Below are 13,930 nucleotides of genomic sequence, written 5' to 3' on the forward strand. Positions count from 1 at the left end.
TGTCCAGCCGCCGGGCCGGGGGGCGGCATCCCCTGCGGGGCGCCCGGCTGCAGGCTTGAGCCTGGCGGCCCTGCCTGGCTCCTGTGCGCCCCAGCGCCAGGGCAGCCTTGTTTGCGCATCCCTCCACCCCGCGGCTGGGGCCGGGGCCGGGGCTGGCTCCAGGCTCCTGGGGGTGGGAGGTGATGATTTTCCAGCGGGTATTTGTCAGGTCAGAGTCTGCACCGCCCGCCGGGCTCCGCGCCTCGCTCCCCGGGTTATTTATTACCTCTCCCCCGGCGGCTGCGCTGCGGCTCCGGGGTCGCTGCCAGCAGCCGGCGGAGGCGGGGACCCGGCGCAGGGGGTTTCCAGAGCCACGACGAGGCGCAGGGACAGCCTGGGAAGGTTCAGCCCCAAGCACAGGACAAAAGCCCCTGAGCCCCCAACCTGCCTCCCCCGCAGCGGCCCCGCTTGCCCGTCACCCACCCCGGCCACTGCCCCAGCCCTAGGCCCACCCCCAAGCTGTAGCTGGGGCCAGGGGTCTGCAGGCAATTGCAGCGCCTGGTTGGGCTCAGATGGTGATCAGCACTGGGGGACACAGAACAAAGTTAACCCCCTCTGTTCTGCAGAGACCAGGTGCAATAACATTCCTAGAAAGATCTATCTATCTATCCCCAATCTATCTATCTATCTATCTATCTATCCTGGTATATCATCCCACACCTTGATTATCTGTGCTGCGCCCTGTTACCCCAAACAGGTTCATATCCTTTTGGCGCCTGTTGCCATCAGAACCCCCTCCATTCTCCAGTGTCACTCAGTGTCCCCCTTGCATGCAGGTACGGGTGTCCTGTGTGACAGCTGTATCCTGGGATATGCATGCAGGGTGCTGTTTGTAAGCAGAGTTAGGCCAGACACACATGGTGACACTGTTAATTGTAGTTTTACTGAATGGTTAGAAGTAAAGTTGAATTTTTTATAAGAATAACGACTGCAGTGCCCAGGTTGACCTTATCTGCAGTTACTGGCTGAGTTATGCTCGTAGGTACCTTTATTCCAAGTGCATTTCAGGCTTTAGTTGACATTTCAGCTTGTTCATTTCCTGGCATGCAGCTTTCTAGTGTCCCCCTGAGCCTTTGTGTCCCTTGTCAGAAGGGGATGTGAGTGGGGTCCTTTCAGTGGGCATCATCTCTGGGGTTGTGATATGTCTGCTTTAGATGATGAGAGCCTGACACTGGAAAGTGGAGGAAAGACCTGATTTATTGGTTAGCTTGTTAGAGGGAAATGCCCCTGTTTTACAGCAAGTTACTACAGCGTACAGGGAAAACACTGTGGTAGTTGCGTAGAGAAACTTGTGTGGGGGATTCATTTTTAGGACTCTTTCTTAGCTGTTGTCCTGGCCTGCCCCTAGAGATCTTGGTGAGTTGTTGAGTGCTGATCGTTCTGGGCAGGGTCAGTACTGAACCCAGTCCAGCAACATATCTGCTTGGGGCCTGATGCATAGCAGACATGCAACTCATAGGCACAGCCCATTCTGACTTTCTGGCACTGGGATTGCAGGCAACTCCCAGCTCATTCTTCCCCTCTGACAGCTTGGGCCTCTGCTATTGCTAGAGGCCTTTGAGACTCAAAACCCAGCCCTGTTCCAGGGTGCGATGGGCACTTCTAAAAAATTGGGAGCTAGGGAGTAAATGTCTCCCTCTCAGTCTGGAATTTTCCTTTCTCTCCCCTGCTTAGAGGAGACAAAGTAAATATCGTCTCCCTATTGTTTAGCTGTATTTCTTTCCTGTTGCTGCCTCCTTGTCTGCAGAGCCACTAATGTCCCCAGCGCTCCTGAACCCATTTATTTTCCATCGGCGGCCTGCCTGCAGCAGTGCTAATATGTCTCAAAAGACTTTGCTCCTTGTTAATTACAGTGGGAGAAGCCCTCAAAGCCCCCTGGGGTGTATTTGGGCTGGAAATTAAACATGCTGGGGAGTTCTGGGCACCCAAATACACAGGAGAACTGACACAGGAGAACTGGGGGATTCTGTTTGGAGGCAGAGGGACTGTGATTGCAGGTGAGAAGTCATGGGAAATGGTAAGGAGGGGGATGGTTAGCAGCAGTCAGAGAACAGCTAATTATCCCAGGCTCTTGCTTGTTCTCCTGAGAGCTGGGCAACTTTGTCCTTTGATTTTCATGCATTTCATCTTTTGATTGGCTCGGGGTTCCAGGTGTTATCGCAGAAGGTTCTGGGGAAGCTTCTAGAGCAGGTGTTACTGAAGTGGGGTTCCTGGAGGAGTTTTCTGTGAGATGCTAGAGGGGAGTTCAGAGTGCTGTTTCCCCCTCCCAAGCTGTGTGCATGTTCTTCATGTTGCCCTTCAATGCCCTCTCTTCTTTACAAAATACATCCTAAATGTGCTGTCCTTTCTCACACAAGTTCCATGGAGAGCCGAGCTGGGAGCATATTTCCTTCCCATTTAAAAAGCGGGGGGGTGCACCAAAGTGAATTGAGAATTTGCAATTGTGAGTATTCACACCACAAACCTACCTCTTCCATAGTGCTTTTCTTCATTAGAGCTCAAAGCAGTGTACAGAGGAAGTCAGTGTCATTTGCCCAGAGTCACTCAGCCAGACAGTGGGAGAGCCAGGCGTAGAATCTAGATCTCTTGAGCCCCAATCCAGTGCTCTGTCAACTACACCACACAAGATAGTTCCCTATGTGGACACTCTTATAGTAGAAGAACAGTGCCTTTTTCTGGTTTAGTTTATAGTTATGCCGCTTCCAAAGCAATATAAACTAAACTGGGAAAAGGCACTGTTATTCCAGGGTAAGAGTGTCCACACTGAGAGTTTTATGGGTATAACTTTAGCAGAGCAGCATCATTTTGCCAGTAAATTTCCCTGTAAAGACAAGCTCTGACTCCTGTGGTGTCCCTGGGATGTCATAAATGAAGGCATCAGTTTCACTAAGGAGCCAAGAGTGGAGGAGGGGGTGATTAGCTAACATGGTGGTGAGCCATGTTCCTTTGTACTCTGTGATCAATCACAGTCTGAAATTAGACTGGCACCTAGACACCATAGTAATGGGCAGTATAGAAACACCATAAATTTGATAGATAGATAGATGTGAAGCATCCGCTACTCCCTAAACAACCCCCTCTCCTTAAGCCCAAATGCACAACTGATTAAAACATCCAGTCACTCTGGCATCGTGAAGCCTCTGATTCCAGAATGAAGAAAAAGTTGCCTTCATCCAGTCACACACATTCTTGTCAATTCTGCTTTGATGCTGACCCTGAGCATTGCACTGAACTGTGTCCTTTCAGGACTGCTGATCCAGAGGAGACCTTGACACGTAGAACCTGCGTAGTGTTGAGGTAGCACTGAACCAGAGCAGAGAGAGCAGGGGCTGTCTCAGTCCTCGGGATGAGATTTTGTTTGCCTTCCCTTTGAGTTCACTTGAAGAGGCACAATAACAAATGGAAAAAGTACCTGTGAAATCAGAAGAATTGGGGAGAGAATAAAACCAGCAGCAGCTGCCTTTCCCAGGGACTAGAGATGGTCTGAACCAAAAGCCTGATCCGAACACCGCAGAAATTTGGGGTGGGGTCCAAAATACAAAATTGGATCTGGACCCAAATTTTGCAAATGTAATGCACTGAACCAAAACCCTTAATTCAAACACTCCCCCAATTCTGGCAGCATGAGCTCGTCTTTAGGAGGAATGTGACAGCTGGCAAAATTATGAGAAACTTCAGCTCTGGCTGGCAGAGGTGTGGGCAAAGCCAGAGTAGTTCTGGTCTTGGTAATCAGTGGACACTTGTTTTCCATTTTTTAGGCTGAGGCTTGTATTTTTCATATGGGGCTTTTTGATGTGTGTGTATGTGTGTGTTTTAAACAATAAAAAACATTTTTGAATGGCCATAAACCTCATTTTTTCTTTTGCATAGTACCACTTGACCTCTATGCACCAGAGACATAAGCCATGCCTAGTAGCTCATTAGGCCATGCTTTCCCTTGGCTTTATAAAACTTTTCAGGCTCCTGGAGCCCCTTCGGAGCTCTAGTGCAGAGGTGGGCAGACTGTTCATGCAGTCAGCAGTTTGAAGTGAGGGCAGAGCTGGATAATGGGAAGCGCTGGTGTGTGTTTGCATGTGGGGAATGGGGAGCAGTGGGAATGGAGATAGTAGGGAGTTACTATTGTGATTTTTGTCTACTATCGCAAGCTAAGCAGGATCAGGCCAAGCCTGTACTTGGATAGGAGACCTCCAAAGAACCCCCCTGCTGATGATGATTCAGTAAGTGTCAGTTCTTGGAGAGAGTGCTGAATGCCGTAGCGTGTGCCTATGGGGCGCTGAACGTATGGGCATTTTCATCGGTTCTCCTTATAAAAAAAAACAACCCACAGCTCATGGCAAAAGATGAGTCTGTGCTATTAATAACCAGAGCAGCAAGGACCTGAGCCCTGCAGCAAGGAATCCTCTTGTTGCCTGGAATCTGGATACCTTTCCTTCTGACTGACTGGCTGCTCTTGTTCATGTGGGCTGCTGAGACTGGTACTCTTCCTCCATGTGGACCACGGGTGAAATGACCCTGGTGATCCTCTGAATCCCTCCATCAGCTGTTTTATTTTTTACTTCTTTGAAACCTTCCCATTGGCCTGATTCTGTGAGGTGCTGGCTGCCTGCCTAAGCCTCTGCTGAAATCAAAGGGAACTGAGGGAGCGCCCCACGCCATTCAGCCTCAGGACCCCTGTTTCCAAAATGCTGTTATCTTATTCTTCCCATCCACTGCCAGTATTACCGGTTGCCCTGAACATCTTTCTCAGGCCCTGGATCCCATGCCTCTTTGGGGCATCGTTTGCTGGGGGTCCCACCTTGATTTTAGATGGAGAACGTGAATCTTATTGACGTGAAATCATGTCTTACTAATCTATTAGAATTCTTTGAAGAGGTCAACAAACATGTGGACAAGGGGGATCCAGTGGACACAGTGTACAGTCTTAGATTTCCAGAAATCCTCTGACAAGGTCCCTCACCAAAGGCTCTTACGTAAATTAAGTTGTCATGGGATAAGAGGGAAGATCCTTTCATGGATTGAGAACTGGTTAAAAGACAGGGAACAAAGGGTAGGGATAAATGGTAAATTTTCAGAATGGAGAGGGGTAATTAGTGATGTTCCCCAAGGGTCAGTCCTAGGACCAATCTTATTCAACTTATTCATAAATGACCTGGAGAAAAGGGTAAACAGTGAGGTGGCAAAGTTTGCAGATGACACTAAACTGCTCAAGACAGTTAAGACCAAAGCAGACTGTGAAGACCTTCAAAAAGATCTCACAAAACTAAGTGATTGGACAACAAAATGGCAAATGAAATTTAATGTGGATAAATGTAAAGTAATGCACGTTGGAAAAAATAACCCCAACTATACATACAATATGATGGGGGCTAATTTAGCTACAACTAATCAGGAAAAAGATCTTGGGGTCATCGTGGATAGTTCTCTGAAGATGTCCACGCAGTGTGCAGCAGCAGTCAAAAAAGCAAACAGGATGATAGGAATCACTAAAAAAGGGATAGAGAATAAGACGGAGAATATCTTATTGCCCTTATATAAATCCATGGTATGGCCGCATCTTGAATACTATGTACAGATGTGGTCTCCTCATCTCAAAACAGATATACTGGCATTAGAAAAGGTTCAGAGAAGGGCAACCAAAATGATTAGGGGTTTGGAAAGGGTCACATATGAGGAGAGGTTAAAGAGTCTAGGACTTTTCAACTTGGAAAAGAGGAGACTAAGGGGGGATATGATAGAGGTATATAAAATCATGAGTGGTGTGGAGAAAGTGAATAAGGAAAAGTTATTTACTTGTTCCCATAATATAAGAACTAGGGGCCACCAAATGAAATTAATGGGCAGAAGGTTTAAAACAAATAAAAGGAAGTTCTTCTTCACGCAGCGCACAGTCAACCTGTGGAACTCCTTGCCTGAGGAGGTTGTGAAGGCTAGGACTATAACAGGGTTTAGAAGAGAACTGGATAAATTCATGGAGGTTAAGTCCATTAATGGCTATTAGACAGGATGGGTAAGGAATGGTGTCCCTGGCCTCTGTTTGTCAGAGGGTGGAGACGGATGGCAGGAGAGAGATCACTTGATCATTACCTGTTAGGTTCACTCCCTTTGGGGCACCTGGCCTTGGCCACTGTCGGTAGACAGGATACTGGGCTGGATGGACCTTTGGTCTGACCCAGTATGGCCATTCTTATGTTCTTATGAACAAACTGCGCAGCACTTGACAGATAGCAAACGAGGTTGTGGCAGGGTTGGGTAGCTCAGGGGATCAGTAATGGGAGATGGAGCATTGAAATTGGCCATGAAAGTAGTGACTGGTAGAGGTTATCCTCTGATGGCTGGTCAGTGGCTACGAAAAGTCCAGTGACTCTATCCAGTTCCCAATGGACAAGTGTCCACATAACAAAACTATGGCACTAACTGGAAACCCTGGGTCAGTGTAAATCAGTCTAACTGCATTGGACCCTGTGGAGCTATGTCGACTTACCCCAGCTGTTGATCTGGTCCCGTTGGCACAGAGGCTAAGGATTGACTGGACTACAGGGTCCAACCTCTGTCACGGCACTAAAGGCAATTCCTCCAGAGCAGTGTTGAGGCCCCCTGGCCCTAGGGTGTGGGGGAAGCTTGTGTACTGCTGCCTACTCAGTGGAGAAATAGAGGATTTCCCCCTCCAGGATAGGAGAAAGCTGGACAAAGCGGGGTTCTCTGTGACAATGGACCTTTGTGCATGCGTCAGATCAGAGTTTCTCTGCGTGGGTGTCTGCTGACTCCTTGGACTTCTCCTTGGAGCCGTGGACATTGTCAGAGCTCTCTGCTCATTCTCCCCTTCTGGTTCCCTCATTCTGGCCCTATCACCTACACCTCCTTCCCTGTTTGTTCATTCCCCATCCTCCCTCATTCTCAGTTAAGGTCTAGGTTCTGTGGCCCCTCCGTGATCAGAGAGGCGAGGCCTTTAATTGCTTTCTGGGGCTCTGCTCACCATTCCAGGATTTAAATACTCTGACATCTTCCATCAGCATCTAGGGGTTGTGGGGGCACGGGGAGAAGAAAAGTTCAGAATGACACAGAAATATTCTCTTCTCCTTAAATAAAAGTAAAAGTGAGCTGGCCCTTCCCATTCATCCTCAGGTCCTTCACTCAGGCCTTTGGCAAGAGTCGGGCTTGAGGAAAGACTCCATCAGCCGTCAGCCTGCCGTGTACGTTCTACCAATGATGGGATTAAAACACTGAAAATATTCCAACCAGAGCAGCAACCCCACCTTGTTTTGTATGTCAAGCAGGTGCTTCATGCTGGAGGCAAGGTGAACTGATATTGTTGTGGGACAGACAGCCTTATTTGTAACTGTGCAGAGATAAATATTTTACCATATTGTCCAGGAGACAAGGATAATGTTATTACAATAGGAGGTGCTACTGCTGCTTTTATATAACAATAAAGTCTCCAGGGAAGGGGGATTTAAAGGCATTATGTTTGTTTCCTGCATGGAGAGAGAAGAGAACCACCTAGACTCTCTCCTAAGATACAAGCCCGTTCTGGGTTTAGTTGCCCAGGACGGGGATAAAGGTGGGAGGTTCATGTTCTTAGCTGAAAAATATTTCAGAGTTTCTTCTGGAGCTTCCTCTGTACAATAATGACAATGGAATGTTTGAGAGTCCCCTTTTCCCTGGATCTCATTCTGCAAATAGAAGTATAGGTCCGGAAAAATGTCATTTGTGCCATGTCACAGTTCCAGGGCTGGCTGGGTTCTGACACCAAGGGTTTCTTGAGCATCAGTGCCTGATCCACCCCACCATGTGTGCCGATGGTCCTGAACACAACAGGATAGGGGGTGAAGAAGGCAAGCGGTGGGAGCCTATGTAGGGGGAGTGAGTCATGGGGACTCCTTCCACCCCTAGGCATTAGGGAGGGACAGCAACTGGCAGAGCTGTGACCACATGGAAGGATAATTAGAGGAGCTACCAAGACTCCTGTAGCTACCAAAGCAGCCATGGGGCGGCTCCACATGGTGTAGCCTGGCGGGAGGATTTTGACCTGCAACCAGATCCTACAGAACTCCTTTAAGCCAGCCCATTTACCTAGGGTGTGCACAGCTCCCAGGGTTTTCCCTGTGGTTAACATCAATAGAATGACCCTCTGTTTGTAATGAAGTGGAGTAAATGGCCCACATTGTTTTAATGCATTTCATTGTGTGTGTGTCTATGAATGTATATGCCTTTATACAGAGAGACGGATACTATATACATATAGGATTTCTCCTGGTAACTGCAACAGGTTCTTGTTAGTCTGGGGATTAGTCAAATATGGGACTTGATTTCCATGTTCTTTCACTGAGCACTGATAGGGTCAATGCTGTTATAATTAAAATAATGACTATATGGGAACAGGAGGAGTTCTCGCAGTGAAATACAGTATTGTCACTCACGAGTTACACTAGCTGACCCCTCACAGGCATTAATGATTGGGCAGGGGGCGGGGATTGCGCTCAGTAATGTATGGATGTGTAAAGATTTTTTTTTGATGGATATATGAAGATTATTTTCTTTGGAAATTAAAGCTAATTAAAAGCAATACCTTACTTATAAATGAATTCAGTTACTCTGTCAAGCCAATTTTATATCAGCCTCCTATGACGTTTCCATCTGCATCTTAATCAGCATTGTGTTTTAAAGTGCTTATATACAGGCACCTTGAAAAACTTCAAGAGTAGGTGGATAGGTAGATCTGAGTGTCTTTTGGGTATTTAAACTATGTTGTACATCTGATTTTAGTGTCAATGCTGCTTTAACATTGATCCCACAGTACATGGTTAAAATCACATTGCTCCTGAATGCATGGCACATGTAAGAAATGTCTGCATGTTTGATGTATTGGCAGTTGGTTTGATAAGTCTGCCTGGGTGACCATTTCCCCCTCCTCCCACCCCCCATAAGACGGCTCTAACTTAGTCCCAAGCCTTTCCTGCCTAGTGAAAGATGAAATGTGTGATGGAACCTGAAGACAGAGCTCCCTGCCCCTTCAGCTGTTGGCACATCTGTTAGTCTGCTGGGGATGGGACGCAGGCCACCATATGGTTGAAATGTTAGCGACTGAAATTCTGATGACTGCTCCCATAAAGCTGGGCTTATATTTCAGCAGACTGTAGCTCACAACCTGATATACACGGAGTGTGGGTTTGATATTTTAGCTCTTCCAGGCTTTCTCAGCGCACAAAATATGGGAGACCTACTCTCTTTTTTATGCAGTGTCTATTTTGTGTGCGGGCCTGTGTGTCTTTATATGGATATGGCTAACAGCTGGTGACTCTCAGTGCCAGTCTGTCACTGCTTTGCTGTGTACGTGCTGGTCACTACACTATTGCAACTCCTTCCATGTCCTTATCGGTAGCCATCAATAACTCTGTGCTATAGATAACAGACTAGAGTTAGGGCCTATAAGAATAGCGTAATTTTCAAAATGCTTTTTTCCCCATTATACTTGCAACCTGCCTTTTAAACTTGGTCAATCTTTACAGTGCATTTATTAGATTTAATTTAGAGCAATGTATGTGATGTGTACATGTGTTTGTGTGTATGTAATGTGTACATGCTTGTGCAGGCACTGTGAGTGCAGCACATGTTTGTGCAATGGGTAACTATGGTTTGTGTGGGATGTCTGTGTGCAGAGTAGAGCTGGCAGTTGTAAATAAGTCATGTGACAGACAAGGCCCTTTTCTCCTTCTGTGAATAGATTAGTTATTTGTTAGCATTTGATAAATAGTTTGGATGAACGATTTCATGCATCGGTCATGTGTGTTCATGTGTGCGCAGTGCATGTCAGGGGGCCAATATGTGACTTGTGATGGCAGCACCTGTGTAGTTTGTGCCAGGCTTGCACTGTGCATGCACACTGCATCGCTTGGTGTGGTATGGCAAAGAGGAAACTTCAGCCCATGCACCCAGTGAAGTTACGAGGACAGCCAGTAAGAGGTCACTTTCAAGCCGACGTATTGGAGGTTGGGCCTCCCAGGTTGTCCTGCCGCATTTGATGACAGAGTTCATTTCTACAGGTTTCAGAGTAACAGCCGTCTTAGTCTGTATTCGCAAAAAGAAAAGGAGTACTTGTGGCACCTTAGAGACTAACCAATTTAGTCTCTAAGGAGCCACAAGTACTCCTTTTCTTTCTACGGGTTTACAAGAGAACTGTTCAGTGGCCATGTCGCTTTGAATGTGATCCTTGGCATACGTAACCTCTAGCAGAGGAGAGGGAGAGGAAAAAGAGGCAGAAAGAAAAAGAAAAAAAAAACTGCTCTCTGAAAGTATGGCATCTCTGCCAAGAAGGAACCAGATGTTGCTTGGGGGGCCTTGTCAAAAGAGAGACGCCACAGAGAAGCTTTGACAGTCTGTGACAGAGGAACCATGTGGACACCGACAATGTCTGTACTGCAGTCACCTAACAAGGGAGGGCACTGACCAAGCATTTCTTTGGCAGTAACCCCCTAGTACAATCCCTCTATAAAAAGTTAGAGATGTACAGCCTTGGGACGCGAAGGCTCATTATTTTCCCCGGGGTCTGGGTGTGTGTCTGGGGTGGTACAGAGCAGAGATGCTGACAGCTTTTCAAACCACTGTGGCTGAATTTCCCCAGAGTTTTCTTCCCAGTTTTAACCGCTAAATGTGTAGGGATGATTGATCTCTGGAACTGGAAATGTGATGGGTGATTTTCTTCCACAGATTCCCTAGCCCTGGTATGGTTTGAGGCAAGCTTTTACAGCATACTGACCCCCCTCCACTACCTTCCTCCCATCCCTTCCCATCCACTGCATCACTCTGATCTGCCCCAGCATTATTCTGCCCTTAAGATGAACTGCAAGGGCATGGCAGTGAATATTCGACCCTCTCTCCTTCCCCACATCCTGGCTTCTGCTGGGAAAATGAGCATCCCAGGGGGTACAATGTGGAAATTATGTCCCCCCCTCTTTATCTACCCCTCTCCCAGCTTTTTAAACTCCAGGGCAAACAGGCTATGTGCCCTTGACTTCTAAGCCTTTCCAATTCTAAGTGTACATCTATACCAGAGCCGGAAGGTGTAACTCTGAGCAAGCTCACGTGCCGAAATAGAAGTGTAGCTGCAGCGGTGGGATGGGCTAGCTGGCCCAACTATGATCCTGCCACTTGTACCACCACAGCCACACTTCTGTTTTCGGCGTGCCAGCTTGATCAGAGCTAGCACGGGTAAAAATAACCTGTGCTGGAAATTCTACCTCCAGCTCCAGCGTAGATGTATGGTCAGCATGAAGAGTCCATCTCCGTACTCTTCCCTGCTCTGGCACCTTCTATGCAAGGATGTCAAAGCACTTTGCAAACATGTAGTGAACTGTGCCTCACAGGTAGGGAAATTGTATCTCCATTTGACAGGTGGAGGAGGCTGAGGCCCAGGGAAGCTAAGTGATTGGCTCGTGGTCACACAAGGAGGCAGAATAGCCAGGAATTAGGACTCTGGATTGTTGACTGCCACTTCCAAGGCACTCAGATACCATGGTGACAGTATAAAAGCCTAGCTAAAGAGATTGCTACTTTCACTCTGCTAGACATTTCTCTTAATAAATACTCCGATGAGGTGCATGCACATTAATATGCAAACACTAATGAGGGGGGTGTACATACGCACAGACATACACAAATCCTCACGAACATCAACATATACACAATGATGAGCATCAGCTAAGACTAAATTAAGTGCTTTTTCTTCTGCCTTTCCATCCCAGTCTGCCCTAGTACTGTACCCAGGAAAGCCAAACATTGATACCATGTCACATCAGGTAGCCTCTCAGGCTGGCAGCTTAATTTAAGGTGTAACTGTAGTGTGGCTAGGCATACCTGTGCTAGTTTTAATATAGCTAGAATGGATAACAATAGCAGCGCAGATGAAGCAGCAGGGACTTCAGCACAGGCTAGCTTCATGAGTACATGCCCACCAGGGACCCTGAATATGTACTTGCATTGCTAGCCCATGCGCCGACATCTTCCCTGCTATTGTCACCTATGCAAACTAGATTACCTGCATTACAATTACACCTTAACTTGCAGTGTAGATGTACCGTAAAATAAAGAAAGCAACGGGGGGGGAAATCCAGCAAGTATAACACTAAACAATGTTAGGTTTCAGAGTAGCAGCCGTGTTAGTCTGTATTCGCAAAAAGGAAAGGAGGACTTGTGGCACCTTAGAGACAAACAAATGTATCTGAGCATAAGCTTTCGTGAGCTACAGCTCACTTCATCGGGTGCATCCAGTGGAAATGCATTCAGTGGAAATGCATCCGATGAAGTGAGCTGTAGCTCATGAAAGCTTATGCTCAGATACATTTGTTAGTCTCTAAGGTGCCACAAGGCCTCCTTTTCTTTTTACTAAACAATGTTGGTATTTAAAAGGATCAAATGCAGAAAAGTTAAAGTTTTGTAGTCCAAGAAACAAATAGAAGTCAATACACACACACGGAACTCAGATCATCGTGGGCAGAAGTTCAAATGTTTAAATGCCTGTTTACATATTTTTGGAAATTCCTTTTATTTTGTTGTGTTTGCGTTATTCTTTTCTTACATCTTATCAGAGTTTTGTTTGATTAAAGCTCTTCATTGCACCGTAGCCATGGCAACAGGTTTACTTGAACAAATCTGTCTTCTGGGAAAGTAAGATTTAAAAGAAAAGAAAAACAAACCATAACTAACCATGATCACCCCTAGACTTGGCCCAGCCCTTGTGCCAGATCTTGGAGGTGTGAATGAGTGTTTGCATGTGAGCGGGTGTGGTTCTCTGTGTGTGTACAAGTTTGGGTTTTGAGAGCAAGCAATCTGAGCACATTGTGAGTTGTCTGTGTGATATAAAAGACTTTTTTAACAGACACTGGTGCTGTTATTAAGGAGCCTCATATTAAGGACAACATTATACCCTCCTTCTCTCTGAACCTTAATTCTTGTTGCAACAGCCTTCTGCATGAGAGTATGCACGTGTATTTGTGTGTGATTCTGCATGTGTGTGACTGTGTCTGCATGTGTATCCTTGTGAACGTCTGAATGTGGTATCCATATACCTATATAGAAAAGAATGTCTGTGTGTTTCTATGAGTGTGTCTGTGGCCTTGTCTAGGTTAGGGGCTAATCCACACACATCTTTTGAGCTGCTATAACCATATTGGTTTAGAAGTGGATATAGTTAGGGTGGCACAACTTGCTAGTGTGGATGCAGTTATATTGGTATAAAGGTGCTTTTATCAGTGTAGATTATTCCCATAGCTACTAAGAGGTTGTACCACTTTAACAATATCAGTTTCTAAACTTACATACTTATAAGCAGCACAAAAACAGTATAGACCAGCACTAGGATTTAAAGGTGTGTTGCTAGAACGTTAGCTCTAGCACGTTTGAAAAGTCTACTCTCGACCAATCAGGGTGTCCTTTAACATGTGCTAAACTGGTCAAGTTATGCTCCCCACAGTGTTTCATTTGACCAGTTTAGCACATGTTAAAAGCAGTCTACCATGTCTACACTCAGCTCTTCCAACCCAAAAGTTACAATGTGCTAGCTAACGTGTTATTTTTATCCTTGTCTAGACAAGACCACTGAATGTGTCAGAGTGTGTGAGAGTGTGTGTTAAGAAGGATGCCGTGACTTGTTCTTTTATGGTGTGTGTGTGTGTGTGTGTGAGAGAGTGTGAGTGAGTGTGAGAGAGAGTGTGCTAAGGAGGATGTCATGACTTGTCCTTTTATGATACTAATTTGGACAGGTTGTTTAATATTATCTTCTTACTGACATTCACTCACTTTTGGATGACCCAACCCAGCAATAGCTTCCAGCTATACACAGCTGCCTGTGTGTCCTGTTGTTACCGTGATTTTAGGAAAGGAGGAAGGGAAAGTGGGG

Source organism: Natator depressus, chromosome 18, assembly GCF_965152275.1.
Source record: "Natator depressus isolate rNatDep1 chromosome 18, rNatDep2.hap1, whole genome shotgun sequence".
NCBI classification, from domain to species: Eukaryota; Metazoa; Chordata; order Testudines; family Cheloniidae; genus Natator; species Natator depressus.